At 40.7% G+C, this 12,691-nt stretch overlaps 1 pseudogene; it reads right to left on the minus strand.

Annotated features, from left to right (window-relative positions):
- Positions 1-5,866: 5,866 nt before the first annotated feature.
- Positions 5,867-12,409, minus strand: LOC134377602 (chorion-specific transcription factor GCMb-like; annotated as a pseudogene).
- Positions 12,410-12,691: the final 282 nt, after the last annotated feature.

Here is a 12,691-nt window from a genome sequence, read left to right on the forward strand (position 1 = left end):
ACACCAAAGAAGCACTCGCTTGGCAACTCTGACATTGAACACAGTCAAAAAAAATCACACAGAGACAACAGTACTGTGTTCATCCAGAATCAAACATAAAATAATTACAGGAAAGAGTCTCTCCCTTCAATGGCTACTCCAGAAAATTAGAAAAAACTAGATACCCAGACATCAATGTATGGGTAACAAGAAACATGAAAAAAAAAAAGGGAACATGACACCACCAAAAGAATATAACAATTCTCTAGTATCAGAGCCCAAAGAAAAGGAAATAGATGAAGTGCCTGAAAGGAATTTAACATAATAATCTTAAGGAAACTCTACAAGAAGTAAGAGCACATTGATAGACAATTTATCAAAATCAGAAAAACAATGAGAAATTCAAGAAAGAGATAAATATCATTAAAAAGAACAAAGCAGAAATCTTGGAATTGAAGAATTCATTAAATAAAATAAAAGAAACAACCTAGGACTTAAGCAACAGGCTATATCAAGCAGAAGAATTATTTCTGAACTTGGAGATAGGTCTTTTGAAATAACCCAGTTGGATGTAAAGAAAAAAAGAATAAAAAAGAAAGAAGAATGTCTATGAGATTTATGAGACAACATTAAGTACACAAACATTCAGTACACCCACATTAGGGGTGTCTCAGAAAGAAAAGAGTAGGAAAAAGGCATCAAATCCTATTTAACAAAATAATAGCTGAAAACTTCCAATGTTTGGCAAGAGATATGAATTTCCATATCTAAGAGGCTCAAAGATCCCAAAAACAGATTTAACCCTAAAAAGGTACTTTGTGAGGCACATTGTAGTGAAACTGTCAAAAGTCAAAGACAGAGAAAGCATACTAAAAAGAGCAAAAGAAAAGCATCAAGTCACTTATAAGGGAATCCCCATCGCACTAAAAGCAGAATTCTCAACAGAGACCTTGCAGGCCAGGAGAGAATGGAATAACATATTAAAAGTGTTGAAAAAAACCCTGCCAGCCAAGAATACAATACCCAGCAAAGCTGTCCTTCAGATATGAAGGAGAAATAGTGTGTTTCCCAGAAAAATAAAAACAGGGAACTCATCACCACTAGAACAGCCTTATTAGAAATCCTTAAGGGATGCCTACATTTGGAAGAAGAACAACAATAACTACCATCATGATAAACATGAAAGAATAAAACTCACTGATCGAGCAGATACACAAATGAGAAAGAAAAAGAAATTATATCTTACCACTACATAAAACCAATAAATAGCAAAGACAAACAATAAAAGAGAAAGAAAGGAACAAAGGTTAAATAAACTAACCATAAAACAATTAACAAAATGTCTGGTATAAGACCACACCTTTTAATAACAACCTTGAATGTAAATGGATTAAATTCACCATTTAAAAATGTAGACTGGCTGAATGGATGAAAAAACAAGATCTAATTATATGCTGCCTTCAATAAACTCGCTTCACTTTTAAAGACAGAAGTTGACTAAATGTAAAGAGATGGAAAAATATATTCCATGCAAATGGAAACCAAAACCAAGTAGGAGTAGCTACACTTATTACAAAGAAAATAGACTTTAAAACAAACAAAAAATACTATAAAAAGAGACAAAGAAGAGCATTATATAATGATAAAGGGATCAATTCAACAGGTGTATATAACAGTTGTAAATATATGCACCCAACATCAGAGTTCCCAGCTATATAAAGCAAATATTAATGGCTCTAAAGGTAGAGACAGACTGCAATACAATAATAGTTGGAAACCTCAACACCCCTCTCATGGGATTAGTCAGATCATCTAGACAGAAAACCAAAAAAGAAACATTGGATTTAAACTACACTATAGACCAAATGGACCTAATAGATAACTACAGAACATTTCATACAACTCCAGAATACACATTTTTCTCATGAGCACATGGAAGATTATCTAGGGTAGGCCACATGTTAGGCTACAAACCAAGTTTCAACAAATTTTAAAAAGCTGAAATTATAGTAAATATCTTACCAGACCACAATGAAATAAAACTAGAAGTTAATAGCCAAAGAACTTTGAAAACTTACAAGTACATGAAAATTAAACACCATGCTTTGAACACAATGGATCAAAGAAGAAACTAAGAAGGAAGTAAAAAATTTTTGGAAACAAATGAATAGACAAAACAAAAAGCAGTCCTAACAGGGAACTTTATAGCAACAAGTTACTTCAAAAAAGTAAATGATTTCACATAAACTATCTAACAATGCGCCTCAAGAAATTAGAAAAACGAGAACATTCCAATCCCAAAATTAGTAGACAAAAAGAAGTAATAAAAATCAGAGCAGAATTAAAGACAGTCAAAGAAATAATACAAAAACTTCGATGAAATGAAAGGTTGTTTTTTTGAAAAGATAAAATTGACAAACCATTAGACAGACTAAGAAAGAAATGAGAGAAGTTTCAAATAAAATCAGAAGTATAAAAGGAGACATTACAACCTTTGTTTTTTTTCATGCTGGCTGGTACAGAGATCAAACCCAAGACCTTGGTGTTATCAGCCCCATGCTCTAACCAACTGAGCTAACTGGCCAGCACAGGAAACATTACAATTGATACCACAGAAATGGAAAGAATCATTAGAGACTATTACGAACAACTATATCAACAAACTGGAAAACCTAGAGGAAATGTATAAATTTCTGCACACATATAACCAACCAAGACTGAATCAAGAAGAAACAGAATACCTGAATAGACCAATAATGAATAATGAGATTGAATCAGAAATCAGCAATCTTTCAACAAAGAAAATCCCAGAACCAGATGGATTCAGTGCTGAATTCTACCAAACTGTTAAAAAAGAATTAATGACAATTCCTCTCCAACTAGACAAAAAAACTCAGAAAATGGAATTCTTCCAAACTCATTATGAGGTCAGCATCACTGTATTAGTCCATTTTGTGTTGCTATAACAGAATACCTGAAACTGGCTGATTTATAAAGAAAATGAAATTTATTGCTTACAGTTTCTGAGGCTGGGAAGTCCAAAGTCCATCTAGTGGTGGAAACAGTGACCCAGGGGTCTCACATTGCAAGATGGCGGAAGCAGAGAGTGCAGAGAGAGAGGCAGACTCTCTTCTTCTTTTAAAGCCCTCAGAACTATGCCCCTGACCACCATTTTTAATCCATTCACTACTTCATGTTCCTACAATCCAATCTCCTCTTCAAGGCTCCATGTTTCAATTACCGTAATAGGACCTCTCATCCTCTTAACAGTCACGGTGAGGGTTAAGTTTCTAATACATAAAACTTGGGGGACACAATTCAAGCTTCAGTGAGATTTGGGGGGACATAATTCAATCAACTACATGAGTAACTCATGTTTTTGTTTAGTGTCCCTTGGCACTGGGGAGGTCTACCTGGGGAAGACTGCCTTGATCAAAGGGGTCAGCTCTCAACCTGGCCTCCCCTCCTTTGTTCTACCTTCTTCTGCTCTCAACTGCTGATGGAGTCCTGGGTCCAGCAGCAGGCTTAGCTAGTTCTGGTTCATAGGCTGATCAGAACAATAACGCCAAGTTCAAGGGTTCTGACCCCTGATCCAGCCAGCTGCCAAAAAAAAGAGAGAGAGAGAGACAGAGAGAGAATGACGTATGTCACAGCCTCGGCACCCAGCACCTCCTGTCTGAGCTCCTTGGGACTGTGGTTCAGCTCTCAGCTGTGAAAAGTCACACCTGAGCTTGCTGCCCCATCAGCTCCTGCTTTATAGAGTCTGTTGTCATCACCATTTCCCCCTTTCAGCTGAGCCATTTCCCTTCAGCCCCTGGTCCCTTGCTTAAGGGCAGTATGTCTCATTTTTCAGTAGTCCTCAAACCATTTTGATGACTTTTGGCATTTCCTTGTGATACCTGTAGTATTATTTGCTTAATATTTTTCCTTAAGTTGCTTTGCTTTCAAATAAACAAAAGCAAAATCTATTTTACTTTGGGCAAAAATATCCAGAAATCATAGGTTGAATGCATTATTTATATATTTCCTGCTATACGTTAAAATATATCTGTAACTATTACAATATCTGTGGACTGTCTAGACACACCTGTACCCCAGGGCACCCTCGTACCACGCTTTGGGAAATACTTGCCTCTGGGCCTCCAACCATGTGTGCTCATTCCCACCCCTGCCTCCTCCTCCCTGTCTTCCTCAGATTCCTCAGGTCCCATTTTGAAACACAGACACCTCCAAGTAATAAAACTCACCACTCTTTGTCAAGTACAACACTTTAGTATAAATGAAATTTTGTTGATAAATGACTATAATCAAATCTAGTATAATGTATTGGTTAAGAATACGGACTCTGGAGACAACCTGGATTGAAATCCCAGGCCTCCCACTCACTGTATGTCATTCCACCTTTCTGAGGTGGCCCAGGGGACAGCTGTATTAAATAAGTTAATATATGTTCAGGGCTTAGAACAGTGTCTGGCACATGGTAAGTCCTATAAGAATGTTAGCTATAATGATAAGCTGTCGGTCTTGGCAATGGACGTCTACAGGACAAAATAGCCCATGAGTATATGAGGCATCCTCTCCTTTGAGAAAACGTTCGCTGGGAAATCAAAGGCGTGCGCTCATACTCAGTTAGTCTTGTGGTGAGAGCTGCACGTATTCATGTCAGGGTGTTAGGGATCTATGAATCAGGAGGCCCACGTAGAACACTCAATGATTTAAAATGGCATCTGACTTACTGCAATTTAGTTATGCAAATTGGTATTTTATGCAAATTTGAAGATGTCTCTCCCCGCGTTATCAAAAATTCCCTCTTTTGTAGTTTATCATTATTTGAAAATTGAATATTTTCATTAAGTATTGGGAGCAGTGCAAGAATCTGTGTGTGCACTCTCCAAATGTTCAGGAGGGTTCTGTTATGAGAGAACAGCAAACGGGTATTTCTAAAATTAACTTCAAAACTGCCAAACTAATAAGTTTTAATATTTTATAACAACGGTTTCGAGGTCACAATATGAAAAATATTTTTTCTATTTCTGTTTTGAAATAACTCAAGCATCAGCTACATTACTTTAAAATGTCTTTATTACATTTAATTGTACAACATTATCGATTACGTTAATGAAGACTAACAAAGGAACAGTAAAGCTATATGTCAATCCTAATTTTGAAACGTAATCAGAAAAAATATATTTAGAACAAGAATAAACCACTAAATAAACATAATTGTTAGGCTGTTTCTGTTATAACAACCATCACGTTATTAAAAGGTATTCAATTAATACTGAAAACCAAAATTCTTTTTAAAAACAATTGCACTTTAACGTTGCCAGAGATTTATAAAATTTTTTTTAAAAAGTGGTAGATACATACTTCGGAGATAAAATGATCAAAATCACTTCCTGATGCTATTTTAACAGGTTCTACATGATAAACAAAAATTTCATGAAATTTTTGATAAGATTGCAAAGATTTCTTCCTGAAGTCATTTTGGCAGCCTCTAAGGACCAAATAAGGATGTGTGAAATTCCCTAATATGATCTGAAGGGAAAGACTTAGAATCGGGATTCTTGACTTCTACTCCAGCTAATAAGCTAAGTTAAAACTGTATTTAACCTTCATGGTCTCCAGTTTGTTTATTTGTGCAATTGTGAAAGTCACACCTCTGGACTACTTCTACGTACTCTAGTTGGTTTCAAAAAGGTGTGTGAAATTTTCTGATATTATCTAAACATTTCTGACTGATCATTTCCTCAGCTAATCAGCATTTTTACCACTATCTATATTTCTGTGCCTGCAGTATGAATCTCCCAATTCAACACGATAGTTGCCATTTCATGTTTCATTGCCTGCACATGCATCAATACTATGTTGTCCCTTGGACTGCCTTTTAAAAATCCTCATTGTCATAGCTAAAGAACGGATCCACTCTGTCCGAGCAACTAATTGCAGAGCCCAACACAGATAGACACACATCCCAAGTCTCTACTCCATCTGTCCTGGAGGAAGCTGACTTTTGAGGGAAAGCCAAAGTGGGTCTGATGGCCTGGCAATCTCCTGAAAGTTTCAAAGGAAGTGACCCTGCTGGAGAGGCTGCCCTGGTGACTGTAGCTGGAGGTTCCAAGGCTTCTGGATACATGGACATTGGCGCATTTTCAGAAGCACAGTTACAGCTTGAAAGGCTCTTAACCTCTTGCACATTGTCACTGTATTTCAGAGCAGGTGGCTGGTAGGCTTGGTAGGACACTTTGGTGGTGGTGGTGATCACGTTCTGTAAGGCAGGGGCACCTGGTGGGGTAGTCGTGAGGTACCTGCAGGAAAGCTCTGAGTTATAACAAGGGTGAGGGGCCATGGTCTGGAACTGCCCATGGTCAGTCCTCTTCCCAATACCAGGTTTCCCAAGTGCTGGTTTCCAGCCATGTTGTTTACTAGTGAAATCAAAGCCTCTCTCATAGCTGCTGTATGAATTGACATTATGTTGTAGTGGGTTCAGATGAATCCAGTCTGCATCATTAGGGACACTGGTGGAATCTTTATAAAGGGTGGGACAGGAGCTCAAACTTGTAAAGCCAGGGCCTGCCAATTCATAGCTGCAAGCTGGCCTGGGCAAACAGATTCTTGGGTTTGAACATTTTTGAAAGGGGGTCATTATGTCCCCTTGAAAGGTGGCTGGGTCACAGGTAGCTTTGTAAGCATCAGAGTTTGGGAAGGAGGGGCAAGGCTGCCCTGGAATAGGGAAACCGGTGTCAGTAATTATATCAAACAGTTCCAAATTTTCTAGGGGAGGTATGTTGTTGAAATGTTCACTGTTGTCTTGATTCTCTCCTGCCTAAACAAACAAACAAACAAACAAACAAAAAACAAAACAGACATATGGTATGTAAATTGCATGGACACCCTCACTTGTAGTAATAGCCAACCAAGTAAATAAAAAGAAACTTCCAGTTGGTGGGCTCTGTGCTGTGAATACCGCACTGCTCAGGGCCATGATTCAGGCACGTGGTCCTGGGGTTGCTAAGCTTGAGCTCACTCGGGCACGACAACCACACTACTGAGTGAGGGGTCCACTGTAGCCAGGCAGGATGGGTCTGAGTGGGAAGTGGTCCTGTTCTCACTCATACTGTTTTCACAGTAGTGTAGATTCAGGAGTCACATAAACCTGGGTTCGAATCCTGCCTCTGACCGTTACTTATAAGTTACTTAACCTCTCTGAGCTTCAGAGTCCTCATTTTAGAAATGGGGTTTAATAATAGTAACATCTTCATAGGGTTTCTGTGACCATTAAATGTGTGAAATTCCTAGATATGTGCTTGATACGTAGGAAGTGCATGAACAAGGTCAGTTTCTGTTATCCTCACATTACCACTCTGCCTGCTTGGCACGCTTTTGTTGAAAGGCCAAACCAGACCAAGTAACCCAAAGAGATGTTATCTGTTCCTGTGTAAATATGTCAAGGACTGGCTCAGGGGTGCACTGTTAACTCCCTGTTGGTATGCACAGGTTTCTTTATTGCTGTTGGATAACTGTCCTTGTAGAAGGATGTCAGCACACATCCTGACTTGATTATTACTAGTAGAGGTCCTTTGTTGTTTGTTTTTAGGAAGGGATTAGAAACCTTACCCAAACATTGACTTAATATATTGTTAGAGATATATAATTTTCATATAAAATCAAACTGTTGTAAACATATAATATTTATATTACACATAATCAGTCTATCTTGTCCTGAAATGAATACAGACCCCTGTGGAATGCCAGCTCTCCGTTACCTCGGATTGCTGATTTCTCTTTTTCTGAGGCTGGTAAAAAGAGGCCATCTGTCTCTTGATGGCACTTCTAGCTTCCGTCTCTGATTTACTCTCTGGTCTTGGGTGATCATGAACTCCCTTGGCCTTCATTAGTGAAGAAATAAATCACATGTTATTTATTCCTCTAAAGGAAGCTGGCAATGTTGGCCAAAAATTTATGATGCCTTTCCCAAGATCCCAAGTTTTTGTTCTTGTTTTCTAAAATGACAGAGAAAAAATTCTTGAACAAATAAAACAGCATGAATAATAGACATCTTAAAAGATCACCCACAATCCTTTCACTGTATTAAATGAACTATGACTATACCTTGGTTCACTATCTCTGGCCCTTAAAGAACACAGTAGGTGAGTGAATTCCTGGGCTTCTGTAGGTCCCTGGGGAGCTCCAGCACCTATTTCTGGCCACTGGAGCTGTAGTTTGTTTGCTTTAGAGCTGCCAAGGCACATCGCAAGCGACTTGGTCTCTAAATGGTCTGATGAAAAATATCCATCACATTGTGTTCTCAGTTGGTTAGAGCAAGGTGCCGATAACACCAAGGTCCAGGTTTGATCCCTGTACTGGCCAGGGAAAACAAAACAAAACGAACCATGTGTTCTCACCCACCTACCTGAAAAAATATCGCGTTGCCCTCAAGCCGCCAGAAATTGGTTACAGGGTATCCGCTGTGCCCTCGACAGGGCATCAACTCCAAAGCAGAGTGACAGTGGGGGCACGCTTTCTCTGCAAAGCCCAGAAGAAGAAATCATAGCAATGCCTCCCCCAGACCCTTCTGAAGGAAGAAAGGGGACAGGAGCTGGGGACAGAGCCCTCCCGGGCCGCGCCCTCACGCTGCTGCTTGAGGCGCGCCTTGTCGCAGATGGCTGGCCGCAGCTGCAGGCGGGCGCCGCCGGGCAGGGCGCAGGCGGGCGCCGCCGGGCAGGGCGCAGGCCCGCGCGCACAGCACCACGCCCAGGCACGACTTCTTGAGGATGTGGCCGTGGTGGTTGTTGGTGTTGCGCATGGCCCAGCCACTCAGGTGGCGCCGCGCCTTCTCCTCGTCGCGGCTGTAGATGAAGCGCACGTAGCCGTCGGGCCACTCACAGAAGGGGTCGAAGTGGGCCCGCTCCTGGGGACGAGCGCAGGACGAGGGGTCAGCTCTGGGCAGCCCGAACGCACCCCTCGCCCTGACGTTTTCTACGAGCAGCTAGTACAGAAATGAGTTCTTTTTACACCCAGAAATGTTGTACAACCCATAACTTACTCTGTCACGAAATGTCACAGCCTACGTTTGCCTCTCTGGCTAATAACTGTTTATGTAGCTCTTACCTTCTAGATGCTGCACTAATTCATCTAGACTTCACAACACGTGCAGGCATTTGAACCATTATTATTATCCACATTTTATAGGATATGGAAGTCAGAGAGATTAATTAACTTGTCTAAGGTCACACAGCCAGCAAGGCCTGGCTCTAGGTAGTCTGACTCCAGAGCCTGTGCTACTGAGCACTCTGTTACACCACTTCTTGGTGTGTTTAAATGTTCAAAACATTTTCAAGTTAAGTATTGAAGTGTCAGGACAAAAAGTGACTGGAAAGCTCTATCACTGAAATGCAATTTAACTTGTAAGTATATTTAAGTCAGTGCTTTTTCTTCAAAAGCTCTTGATTCTCTATCCTAAACCTGTCAGTCACATCAGCAGTGATACCCAAAGCACCCTCAGAGAGGCTAGAACAGCTTCCCTTCCTACTCCCAACTTAGCTCTCCGAGTTGAAAAGGTTCACAGTAGATGAAGGACTTAACCATAACAGTAAACCTTGAGCCTGCCCGGTACTGGACTGCTCCACAGAGCAATATGGGACTGTCATTCTCCTCAAGAAAGCCACATGGATGAAATAATGTTATATCTACGATACTGAACATTGCTTTAGTGTTCATATTTGGTGGTCTCTGTCCATTTTATGCATTATTTATATTGCAATCAATGTCTTTCGTGTATATAAGTGTAACATAAAATTACCCTATACTGAGCACTTACTATTTACCAGGTATTCATCAGGGCAGTGGTCTAGAAACCAGGGACCATGAGCCAAATCTGATCTGCTGTTTGTTTTTCTGTAACTTCAAGCTAAGAATGGTTTTTACGTTTTTAAATGGGTGGGGGGGAAATCAAAAGATGAATTACATTTTGTGATACATGAGATTCATATGGAATCCAAATTTCAGTATCCATAAAAAGTTATGTTGGAACACAGCCATGTACATTCTTCTCTGTACTGTCTAGAGCTGTGTTCACACTGCAATGCTGAATTAAGTAGTACTGGGGACAGAGACAGGATGGCCTGCAGAGCCATGTTATGCAATATCTGCAGTCCTCACAAAAACCTTGCAAGATGGGCATCCTTCCTCTTATTTAACAGATAAGAAAGTGGAGGTTAGCTAGATAACCTTCCACAGTGTCATAGCTGGGATATAAACAGATTTGTGGCAGACTGGCCCCAACTAGCTTTACCGGTGTGATAGTCAGAGGAGTATTATCACAGCAGTAAACCATCTGTACCTCCTCCCCATTTCTACCACCCAGGAAAATTAAATTGAACATTTGCAAAGCCAAAGTATTATAAGTTAGACAATTCAGACTTGTGTACATCGTTAATATTGCATATTCTAACAGTAATAAGGTTGTTTTCAAAACCACAAGGATATTGTTGAAATCATTGTTATTACTAATAGGCATTATTTATCTTTCCCCTGAAATATTACAATTGACATAAATTAATACATTGACTTAAGATCAAGACTTAAGGTAACTCAAAAGTGAAATATATAATGATGCACTACCACCTCTAAAGTTATATTAAATGCAAATATGTTTCTTTCAAAAGTGAACATTTCAACTTAAGGATCTTAGTAACAAATTGACGATTTTCCAAAAGACAGTACTTCTTTATGACTCCCATATAAGGGTATAGACTAGGTTCCCTTGCCTCACACCAGCTACTGAGGTAGTTACACCATAGGCAAAGCCATAGAGGCTGTGTTTTTAAATAAAAACAATAGCAGAGGATGTCCAGGATTGGATTTCATTTGTTCAAATGTGTTGGCACATGAATGTGTACACACACGCACACACACACACACACGCACACACACACACACACAAAACTGTCTGACAGTAGTCCTGGACAAGAGTGTGAGATAATTATCTAGTTCCACCACTTGATGACAAGTGAGTAGCCTGAGACTAAGGCAAATTCAAGGACTCTCCCAAGGTCATATAGCCAGTTTTGTTCTCTACACTGAGCAGCCAGAGCAGGACCATGCTAACTTTCTCCAGTTCTCTTTCTATATCCTAGTGTGTCTGTCCCTTTTGAGATATCACATGCATTTCTTAAGAACCAGTCTCCTAAAAGAAAAATAATTCCTATTTATATAAGAAGTCTGGAAAATGCTGAGAGATGAGCCATTATTGTGTTATTTAGATGTGACTCTTCTAAAATGCAAGATCAGACGGTTTCTCAGGAAGATGTACATGACTGATGTCAGTGAGAATGAGACTCACTCGCTGTACTGGGGTCCACTTTCACAAAAATGGTCCAGCACAACTCTAAGGCAGGCAGCCTTTAAAACAAACAAGTGAGACAAACCTGCTCCAAAATGTGCTGATTAGAGAGTCTACACATCTTGCTAATGAACTGTTACTCATCTGAACAACTATCTGGCACATAGTAGATGCTGAATAAAGGCTAAGTCTCTTATTCCTGTGCCAACATTGCAGGAAGTCCACCTTTGTAGATATTAGGAAGCAACTCCCATTCTACCGCCCACCTACACCCAGGAGTTCAAAGTCATTCCTCAGTCTTGACCCAAACCAGTATGACCAAGTTCATTCCCTGGACTTGGCCCCAAACTGCTTTGCTCCATTAAAACAAAACAAAAACAAATTCACCCTAAAAGAATGATGATCTCCTTGACATTAGGAAAGAAATAATCATTGGGCGCTTTGGCCTCCTTTGCATGACTGTGGGGCCTCCTCCGGGCAATGGAGGATGTCAGAATAAATTGCTCAAATCGAGCTACTTGTTTGAGACTCGGGTCACCTCCATTCATAATCCGATCTCACAGTTTTGCTGAGTGAGAAGCAGTGGTATTTATATTTGCCGAGATTTCCCCTAACTTTCCCATGGGTTTCAAGTAGAGGTATAAGGAGAGAGGCACCCGATTTCCACCTCAGTTAAAGGAAAGTGAAGGGACCAGGTGTCCTGCCCTCACCTTACTACTGAGAAAGTGGAGCCCGATTGACATTTCCTGCTGCCCTCGGTGTTTTCAGACAAGAGCAAGAAAATTGCTAGGAGATCTAAACTCAACTAAACTCAATTGCTAAACATCTCTAAACTCAACTCTGCATTTCGCAAAGTCCAGAGAAGTTCCCTCTGCTTTTGAGGGCCCCCCAGCAGTGTGTTTGTGGTCTGTCCACAAAGTTTCTGCAAGAACTGGGATGCCTTTGCCCCTTCTTCAGATGGACAGCGCCACGCGTTGCCCCCACACACTCGATTTCACTCACCTGAGGCATCTGCGGGTCGTTGATGTCCCAGTTGAGTTTCATCCCGTAGGAGCACACACGGCCCTGCACCGCGTCCGCCGGCATCTGCTCCAAGTCGCTCAAGCTCTTTGCCCAGACTCCTGAAAGAAGAAAAAACGAGAGGTGTGCGAGGTGACTCTTTAAAAATATAGTAGGGTGTGTGTGTGCACGTGAGTGTGTGTGTGCACGTGAGTGTGTGTGTGTGTGCGCACGTGAGTGTGTGTGTGTGTGCGCACGTGAGTGTGTGTGTGCGCGCGCGTGAGTGAGAGAGAGAGAGAGAGAGACAGACACTGTTGACAAGTCCAGAAGCTGAGGACGACGGTTATGGCCTCGGCCCCCCGTGCTGAC

This window comes from Cynocephalus volans, chromosome 5 (genome assembly GCF_027409185.1).
Source record: "Cynocephalus volans isolate mCynVol1 chromosome 5, mCynVol1.pri, whole genome shotgun sequence".
NCBI lineage: Eukaryota > Metazoa > Chordata > Mammalia > Dermoptera > Cynocephalidae > Cynocephalus > Cynocephalus volans.